Source organism: Peromyscus californicus, unplaced genomic scaffold (assembly GCF_007827085.1).
Source record: "Peromyscus californicus insignis strain IS unplaced genomic scaffold, ASM782708v3 Scaffold_9__1_contigs__length_137607984, whole genome shotgun sequence".
In the NCBI taxonomy this organism is placed as follows: domain Eukaryota; kingdom Metazoa; phylum Chordata; class Mammalia; order Rodentia; family Cricetidae; genus Peromyscus; species Peromyscus californicus.
In genome coordinates, this window is record NW_026294617.1 from 43802488 (window position 1) to 43812978 (window position 10491).

The window sequence follows — 10491 nt, forward strand, 5'->3', positions numbered from 1 at the left end:
TTTGGTATTAGAAGACTATGATGGACTCTGAAGAGACCTGTTCAGAACATGCTGCTTATCAACTCTTCTGCTTGGGAATTGAAAGTGTATTACCTAGTTGTCAACTGTAAGTCACAAGAAAAGAGTGAGTATTTTATTTGCAGATATGTATTTGGGGGCAAGGGACACGTTTTATATCAGCAAATACCTATAAAGAAAGAAAAACATGAGCTAGTTTGAAAGTGCCACTTTTAATTATATGAAGGGAATATAAAAAGGAATTGTAAACTCAAGATTTCAGCCTAATGAAATTCCTCTGATGAGTATACGTGAGCACCTCAGACTGTATCTGCCATGATAATAATGACTTTTGTTGTGGAATATTGGTTTATACTATAAAGATGTCCTGCCTAAGGCACCTTCTGATTGGTTTAATAAAGAGCTAAATAGCCAATAGCTAGGCAAGAGAAATAGGTGGGACTTCCGGGCAAAGAGAAGAAATTGGAGATAAAGCTAGGCATGCAAGAGAGATGCCAACAAGATATGATCCATGGAGGGAGTCAGACGTATAGACATACAGAATGAAAGAAAGGTAAAATGCCACAAGGCAAAACATATAAACATAAATGGGTTAAGTTATAAGAGCTAGTGGGACAAGCCTAAGCTAAGGCCGAGATTTTATAATTAATAACATGTCCCCGTGTCGTTATTTGGGGCTGGTGACAGAAAAGAAAGTCTGACCAGACTTAAATTCCTGTAATAAGTACTGTTTTTATTGTTCTGAATTAGCTATGTGTATGTGGTCAGTCTAAATTTTGTAATGGCTCTATGGGTTTGAAACGTACTAAAAGGCATTTAGTGGCTTTCTTCCTACCAGCACAACTATAATTTATACTATTTCACTTAAAATCTGGTTGAAACATCTAAGTGAAATATCTTAATATCCTTAAGATATTTCAGTGTTGTATAATACTATACTGAGGAAGATGTTTCTTTTTCTTTGATTTTTTTGAGATAAGGTCTCTCTAACCCTGGCTGTCCTAGAACTCACTGTGTAGACCAGGTTGGTCTCAAACTCAAAGATCCACCTACCTAACTCCTAAGTACCGGGATTAAAGGCATGCGCCACCAAGCCTGGCCTAAGATTTTTTTCTCTAATGTGAACAGTTAATACAAATTTGATCCCTTGGAGTTTAAATGTAAAACTTGACTTTGTTTTTCAAATGTTTGAACAGGGTGGCCTCAAAATCTAGATCCTTCTGCTTCAACCTCCCATGATAACTTAAGTTCTAATCCTAGAGAAATCACAGCTTCTTGCATAGTTAGTGCTTAAGACAAGATCTCACTTTGTAGTCCAGGCAGTCTTGGGACTCAGTACCTCAAGCTAGACTGAACCTATGATGATCCTCAGTCTCGAGTACTGTGATTAAGTACTGGGGGCTTGAGTCACTTCACCTAGCACCGCACCACACTACACTTTTTTCTGTTGTTGTTTATTGTTGGTTTTTTGCCATACTGGGGAGGGAAACCAGACCTTGCACGTGGTAAGCAAATACTCTGCCGCTGATCTGTATCCCAAGCCGCCTTTTTACCTTTTCTTTTGAGACTGAATCTCAAATGGTCCAGGATGACCTTGAATTTTGATGCTCTGGCTTCAGCTTTCCTAGTAGCTAGGACTATTAGTTGGGCTCTGAGTTTCATCTGGAAGGCTTTTTCAAAATGACCAAGTAGGAGAAATATTCTTTGAGACTTTACAATTTTTGTAACCATCTCTATAAATAACTTATACTATTTCCTTAAAAACTGGATAGTTAACGTTTTTCCCTAGGTAGTATTGAGTTTTTGAAAACAGCCTGCTTACTGATTTCCATTCTCTTGTAGGCAAATTAACAAGCAGAATGAAGTTCCAATAGCTTCTAGCCTTTCTGCACTTCATATTACTAGGTTTTTAAGTGCAATTAAGTTATGTCATGAAAGTCTGAAATTTTGCCATATTTAAAACATTTGGATACTTAAAAGATTTAGCATGTGTTCCCGAAGTATTGCTGACAAACACATCCATTCATGTAAGGCTAAAGTTTCAGAAGTGTCACCTGACAGTTGCGTGTAGGATTAAGTCTCCCAAAAGATATTCCAGGAACGGATTAAGCCATAAAAGTAAGACCAACTAAAAATGCAGATGCAACCTTTCAGTGATGGACCACTAGGGCTACAAGCAAGCTAAAAAGGGTAGAAGCCAGCAGTGTTACATTTCGGTTTAATTTGGGTTAGTGGGTTCCTGTGTGCTACTGGAGTTAAAATTAGACTGGGAATCACTGGGCTTTCTACTTCATGGTTGCGGGGGGGTGGGGTGGGGGGGGGTTCTTTGGTTTTTTGAGACAGGGTTTCTCTGTGTAGTTTTACACCTTTCCTGGATCTTGCTCTGTAGACCAGGCTGGCCTTGAACTCACAAAGTTCTGCCTGCCTCTGCCTCCCGAGTGCTGGGATTAAAGGCGTGTGCCGCCACCACCGCCCGACCCTACTTCATGTTTAAATAACTTATTTATAACTCTCTGTGTCTCCTTAACTATGTTCAATCTTAAAGATCACTCTAGTTAGTTAGCTTACTGGCTCAGCTAAATAAGTGTTCAAGAGCCTCTAACCCACTTCTGATTCTTTCCGTGTCTTGGGTACCAAATTATTTGGTGGGTTTTGTGTTAGGTACAGCAGAACTGCACTTGGAATAGTTTCCCGGTTCATTAGGTACTGCGTTTAACACCTGAGCGACAAGAGTACTCTAAACAGGTGCTATGTGATGGCATGATAACATTGTACTCTGAAATATCCCTTTTTGCATAATCATTAGTTTGCAATTTTTTTTTTTTTGAACAGCAATGATGGATTTTTGACAAAAGTCAGTCGCATTTGAAGGTTTTGAGAGTCTTCGATTTTATGATGCCGTGGAGCAAACAACCCAAAGTCATGTACATGCTAGGCAAACGCTGTACTTCTGAGCTGTCTCCCTGGCCCCACATTGCAATCGTAATTTGTTCCAGGGTTTAAGTCATACTTTCTAAGCTGGCATAGTTGGTCTACATCTAAGAATAGCAATCATAAATTTAATCAGCATTGTTCTCAGTAATTTTAAGCTGATTGAACCTGGTATGTATAATGACTCTTATAAAAGTAGCTGGATTCATTCTAAATGCGAGTTTCTACCCATGGCTCCAGATGCATACCTGCATTTTTTTTCTAGAGCTGCAGCTTCTGTAGTCTTATCATGAACTCGTTAGCTGTATACACATCCTGCCAGCTGAGTGGGAATGCGGGTTTTTATGAATCATCGTTACCCCATTTTGTGATAAATTACTGCCATTTGTCAGCAGCAGCTTAGTCACAGGTCTGTCTGTTCAAGAAAGGCATCCAAGTTTAGTAACTGGGTTGTGGGCAAATTAAGATAATGTAAAGCAGAATAGTGTCTAGCTTATGGTATACAATAAAAGTTTATCTATTAATAGTAGCAGGAAGAGCAATAGCAGGAACAGTGGTGTAATGAATTGAACAGAACTCCCCAAGATGTTCAAATCCTATTCCCGGAACTTGTCAATATGCTACTTATTGTGGTAAGGGGCTTTACACAGGTGATTAAGGATCTTACGATGGGGCAATGTCTTGCTCTATTGCTAGAACAAAACCTAGGACATGGTCATACCTAAAGGAAAAATTCTGTGTAGCTCAAGACCCAGGAGGCTTCATCCGATAAAGGAAGGCATTGTGTATTGTCTTACAATAGAAAAGCAGAAGGGCAAATGGACATGTGTAAAGAGAAAGCAGGGAGTGGGAGGGGAGGAGGGGGGAGAGGGGCAGACTGCTTAGTCTGTCCATTCTTGATAACTAGTCCATTCTTATGAATGAAGCAGCCCACTCATAAGGGCCTGTCCCATGACCCAAACACCTTACTAGGCCTCACCTCTCTTAATCCTACCACTTTGAGGACTGAACTTCAATGTAAATTCTGGTATGGATAAACCACATTCAGATTATAGCAGATTATCCATTTGAGCCTAGTGTCCTCCAAAGAGTGCTTTTGCAGATGTTTTCTGTGATGAGTGTTTCATCTGCATGTATTTGCACCACATGCATGCCTAGTACCTGCAGAAGTCAGAAGAGTACCAGATGGCTAGTACTGGAGTAAAAGATGGTTGCGAGCCACTCTGTGAGTGCTGGGAACTGAACACGGATCCTCTGCAAGACCATCAAGTTCTCTTAACTGCTAAGCCATCTCTCCAACCCCACAACAAGAATACTTCTAAAAAGGCAAGGGTCAGAGAGAAACTGAGAAGTTACTATGTTACTGGCTTCAAAGAGAGAGGTTGAAGTCATCAGCCAAGGAATAGAGGTGGCCTCTGGAAGCCAGAAAATAAAAGGAAATAGATTCCTATGTAGAGCTTTGAAGGAAACAGCCATGTCAATGAATGCCTGATTTTGAAGACTAGCCTCCAGAACCAAAAGACAACACATTACTAGTGTTTTTTTTGTCACTAAGATAGTTTGTAAGAGTTGCTGTAATAATTGAATAGCTATCAGCAAACTGTTGAAATATAAATTGATAAAAGGCACTCCAAATCTGAAATTTTTCCAATGTCTGTTGAGATTTTAAAGGCTGTGTGAAGTTCTAAGTAACAAGTGACAGTTAGTTGGCTTAGTTGGCTGTGAAATTTATACTTTGTAACTGTAGGCTGTTGCCATCCATACCATATATCACTTTCATTCAGTCTAGGAAATTGAACCGAAGAATTAGTTTGATTTGTTATTTGATATGAGGGAGTACTCTTTATAATTTTTTGCCTCTAGCTCTTATTATAGTAATATACCTAATTACAGGGAAGCATTCTTTTAAAAAATCTGGCTTTTCTTCCCTATACATCCTATAGTAGGCCATATCTGAGAAAAGTGATGGCCTTAGGAAAACTCTGCCTCTGAAGCTGGTCTCATTTTGAAGCCATGCCATAATGCTTATATTTCTATTGGGTGGGCAGTGGATGATCAAGAGACTACTGTGAACAGTCTTGTGCCTCCACACGGGCACACCTTTCTGTTGAAGGACAGTCCTATCCCTGCTGATCTGGTTCAACAGACATTTCCCATCGGGAGGCAGAATGGGTGAACAGCTAACTGGATCCAGGAGTTACTACAGAGTGTTACCTGGGTGCCAAGTGAATTGTAAAGATTTCTGACTTCCAAGTTCTCTGTCACAGTGACTCAAGGCCAAAGGAAGCCACCAGAAGACAGGATTCCCAACCCCACTTTTCAAGAATTAAATAGTGTGGACAGTGCTGTGGTTTTTCCAAACCTAACATAAACCAAGGAGGTTTCTCTAGGAACAACAGTGGCCAAACAGGATGAAAGGGAAGGAATAATACAGGAACCATGACCACATAAATAGTGAGGCTGAGGATCAGCCCCAGATAAGCCTGTGTCAGCCTGTAGTTAACTGGGCTGTGTGGGAGCAAGACAGGCAGGTAGGTGTGGGGCATGGATTTTGTTCTGTCCTCTTGGTTACTTTTGAGTAGCTAACACCAAAATATGCACAAAAGCAACAAAGGATTCAAGATGTATTTTAGTTTGTGGTTTCACAACGCTCGCTTGGTTTCATGTTCCTTCACCTGTGGTGAGGTAGTACATGGTGGCAATGGGGGAATAGTAGAGGCATCTCGTGGTATATAGAAATGAGAGAGGGGGAAAGGAGACCAGGGACAAGATCCTCCCAAGGACCCCCTCCCCAGTGACCTACTTCCTCCAGCAGTATCCTACCTACTACAGTTTCCAGAACCTCCCAGAATAGTGTTACCAGATGAGGATCGAGCCTCTTACATGAGCCTTTGTGGGGGAGCACTTCATATCTATCGGGGACTATCGGGGTCCAGCCCCTCGATATTCCCCTCCCAGGGTCCGAGAAGAATCTACAACCAGCTGATAATTAATCTTTGATAAGAAGAAATGAATCTATGTACACGAAACTCCTTAGTTCATACACTTTATTATTCTGTGATAGTTCTCTCTCTACACAGCTTCTATTCTGCTCTCATGTCTAGCTCCTTTCTTGCCTGATTTCTCTCTATATTTATCTACTGTCCCCTCTAGGTTCTATCTTAATTCCTTCATCTAGTTCTGTCCCTTCTAGGTTCTCATCCATCTTATTCTTTCCCCTATCAGCTCCTCTCCTGTCTCCTTCTCTCTCATCTGGCTCTTCCTCATCTTGTTCTTTCCCATCTGGCTCTTCCTCATCTTCCATCTCGTTCCTCTAGTCCTCTCTTTCAGCCCTTCAATCTAGTTCTTCCCCATCTCAGTTTGTTCCTCTCAAGTTCTTACCCATCTAGTTCTTCCATTCTCTTTTCTCTTCTCCGCCTTGTGCCCTGGAAGTCCCGGTATATAAAGGGAGGGTCCGAGCTAAATTGTGTAAAGCTAGTACTTAACGTCCACCTCTCCTAGGCGGTGTCTCCTTGTGGAATTTACCGTAAGTCAGGAGACTTGCATGTGGGCTGTTATCATTGTTAGTCCTCGGAAGTTGGAGCCCACCTGGGCGGTGTTTCCTGTAGTCCTTGAAAGTGGCTAAGGAAGATAATCTGATTCCAGAGAAAGCCTTTCCTGAGGCTGTTCTCCAAATACCTGGAATGTGTATGTCCAGAGGGTGATCAGTCCACACTGTTAGTCCTTCTTAGGGAAAAGTCAATTGGAAAAACTATGAAGGCACACATGATTTTCATAACAGAATACAGCTGATATATAACAAGCCAAGTAACACCAAAAACTCCTTGGGATTTGGCTTCCTCTGGAGGAACTCCCTGATCCCTCCAGGTAGTGACTTTGCCATAACCAGCTGAGTTCTTATGATATATTCCTGTGGCCTGCAGCACATATCCAAACTGTAAGACCTTTTCAGAGGCATCTAGTGAGCCAAAATGTTAGAAAGAATAGCTGATAGCCATGCCTATAGAATTCCCAGATAAAGAATTCTATGTGTTGGCAGATATACAGAGTTCCCACAGGAAAAGCTAGTAAGGAAGTAGTGATAACTGTGGTGGTAGCCCTTCATGTTGATGGTGATTGATGATGGTAGTGATGGAAACATTTACGTAGTTAATGGAGACAGTGGTGGTTATGGTCAAGGTGGTACTGTTCAGTCATGGGTACCGATGCCTCTGACAGAGTGTTGCTATTAGCGTGACGGAAGTAGAAAGGGGAGGGGATTAAGATTTGATCTGGAGAGAGTGCAAATAATGAAACTTTGATTTTCCTAGTTTCACTGTAGAAACTCTTTCCCACAGGAGAAAGGAAGTGCAAAAATTCTGACCATGAGGCCTGTGTAAGAAGTTCAGTCAGAAAACTTTGGAGTCAAGACAGAAAAAAAACGATAAAATCAAAAGCTTCTGTTGACTGGCAAGTATCATAATGCATGGGAAATGGATTTGTATTTAGGAAGGTATGTTAACAGCTGTCTTGCTTTTAAAAGTGGAGTTTCCATCCACAGTTCTACGGCAAGAACCAAGGTATGCTTGCTGCCCTCCTGCAGGAACACCCTCCCCTTGTCCTTGTGAATGTGTCCCTGGAGAAGTTTAGTGGCCACATGCAGCTGTACTAAAGGCCCTGGTGTAAGAGAGTAATGTAGAGTGGCTTCAGACACTGGGACTAGGCTTAAGACGACAGAAAATTTTCTGAAGGAACAGTATCCCTTCCAACACCAGAGAGACAGGTTGGCTCAGTGCTGAACAGAGTTCATAAGGCATGCCTAGCCGTGGGCAGCAGCCCAAGAACTTAGGAAAGGTGATGGTGCCACCTGAGTGGGAAGTTCTTTCCAGTTCTAAATTGTGTCTACCCTTCCTTACCCATGAGTCTTTAAAATACATCTCACAACGCTCTCGTGTCTTCGGTACATTAAAGGGGCTTGAGGGGGCCTATTGCGCACTGTTGGGCTTGTGTCTATAAGAAACAGACTGAAGCTACAGTGATAGAGTTCTGAATCAGGGAACTGGCATCATGCAGTCACCAGAAAATTTAAGTTCTACTATTGAGTGAGAATTTATGTTTCCTCTCCCAAAACTCCTGTATAGAAATCGAACCCTCAGTATAATAACAGAGGTGGAGCATTTGGGAGACAGTTGGATTGTGAGGCCAGAGCATCCAGTGATAGTCCTATATAAAGAGGAAGCTACTGTCTCTTCTTTCATGGGAGGATATGTTGTCGGTTGTTTTTATTTTGCGGGGAGGAGGCTTGCCACCCAGATTCCAAATAAACCACACACGGAGGCTTATTCTTAATTATAGATGCCCAGCCTTAGCTTGGCTTGTTTCTTGTCAGTTTTTCTTAAATTATCCTGTCTACTGTTTGCCTCTGGGCTTTTTCCTTTTCTTACTTCCGTGTATCTTACTTTCACTCTTGCTCCGTGACTGGCTGTGTGGCTCAGTGGCTGGCCCCTGACATCCTCCTCTCCTTGTTCTCTTGCTCTTTCCTCTTCTCCTCCCAAATTTCTCCTTCTATTTATTCTCCCTGCCTGCCAGCCCCGCTTATCCTTTCTCCTGCCTTGCTATTGGCCGTTCAACTCTTTATTAGACCAATCAGGTGTTTTAGACAGGCACAGTAACACCACTTCACAGAGTTAAGCAAATGCAGCATCAAAAGAATGCAACACATCTTTGCGTCATTAAACGAATGTTCCAGAGCACAAACAAATGTAACACATCTTAAAAAATAATATTCCACAACAAGGATACAGTGAGAAGGTAACCGCTCTTGTCGGTATACCCTTCTGTTATTGCCTTCATCCAGGGTTTCCACAGCCTCTGGCACACAGTTTGTAGTAATTTGTTAAGACAGTCTAAAGCTGTTCAGAGAGGTGCCATTTGTAAAAATTCGTAAATATACACTGGCCTTCCGATAAATGATAGAGGAGTTATTTCTTGCCGTGTGATTTCTTCTGCAAGTCCTGCTTACGGTGTCCTCTGCCATGTCTCATTAGTACTAGAAGGCCCTTAACAAAGCTGGGTACATCGGGGGCCAGCTGGTCTTGAAATTTCAGCCTCCAAAACTATTAGCTAAATAAACCTCTTTTCCTTATAGAAGTTCCCAGCTTCAAGGATTTCGTCATAGCAACACACAGTACACCGAGACAACCAGCTTTTAGGTATGGGATACCAATGTGATATCTAACTTCCCGGGTGAATGTGATTTAATAGATAGAGAGATGAACTAAAAAAAATGAAAAGGGCTTATACCACTGGGATTTTTCTATTCCCTGCCCAAGGTCCCTCATGTTCAAACCACACCACATTCTCATTTATTTAAAGGTGTGTGTTTACAACTAGATTGTAAGCTCCCAAGGGCATCTTTGTATTCTCAGTGCCTAGTTAGGGAGGTTTTTGAAACAGGGTCTTCCTCTGTAGCCCAAACTGGCCTCAAAGCCATAATGCCCATTTCAGCATGTAGAGTTCTAGGATTACACATCCAGTTCTGTTTGCATTTTTAGAAGCCAGGTGCTTCAAACACTCCGTATAATGTAGCTAGAGTTTTCCTGCCTGGCCCACAGTCAGGACAAATCTCTCTCACCCACCAGTCCCACAGCCGCTCAGACCCAACCAAGTAAACACACAGAGACTTATATTGGTTACAAACTGTATGGCCGTGGCAGGCTTCTTGCTAACTGTTCTTATAGCTTAAATTAATCCATTTCCATAAATCTATACCTTGTTACGTGGCTCGTGGCTTACCCCGGCGTCTTCACATGCTGCTTGTCATGGCGGCGGCTGGCAGTGTCTCCCTCTGCCTTCCTGTTCCCTCCATTCTCCTCTCTGTTAGTCCCGCCTATACTTCCTGCCTGGCCACTGGCCAATCAGTGTTTTATTTATTGACCAGTCAGAGCAATTTGACACATAGACCATCCCACAGCAATATAATGTTCTTTGAGTGGCCACAGCAAAGTGCGGGATGTCTGAAAAACATTCTCTTTTATTTTATTTGTTATGTTTCTGAGTGTACATGGTACACATGTGGCAGTCGGAGGAGAGCCTTCGGAAATGAGCTCTCTCCTTCCACCATGAATCCCAGGGACTGAACTTGGACCCTCAGGCTTTCAAGGAAAGCATTGTTAACCAAAGGGCCACTTGCTGCCCCTTGAAACCCATTCTCAAAGAATAAAGTTAATTTAGGATTAATTAAGACTAAGATAAGACAGTCACATCCAACAGGGTGATAAATAAATATCTGCCAGGTGTCGCAGCCCCACCCCCGAATGGAATGGCATTCCCCTGGTTCAGCAGAATCAGCTGTCTCCCCACACTGGGAGATGTGCTTCAGGAAGTGACTCAGGGCACGGCACCAGATTTTTAATTCTCTATTTGCCTAGACAGCCAGAATGGCACTACTTTAATTGATTTGATGAGGATAAACTGCCAAACCAGGGAATTCTGGTAAATGCAATGTACTTACTGTCAAACTATGCCATTTGTTTAGACATATTAAACTTGAAAATACCGGTT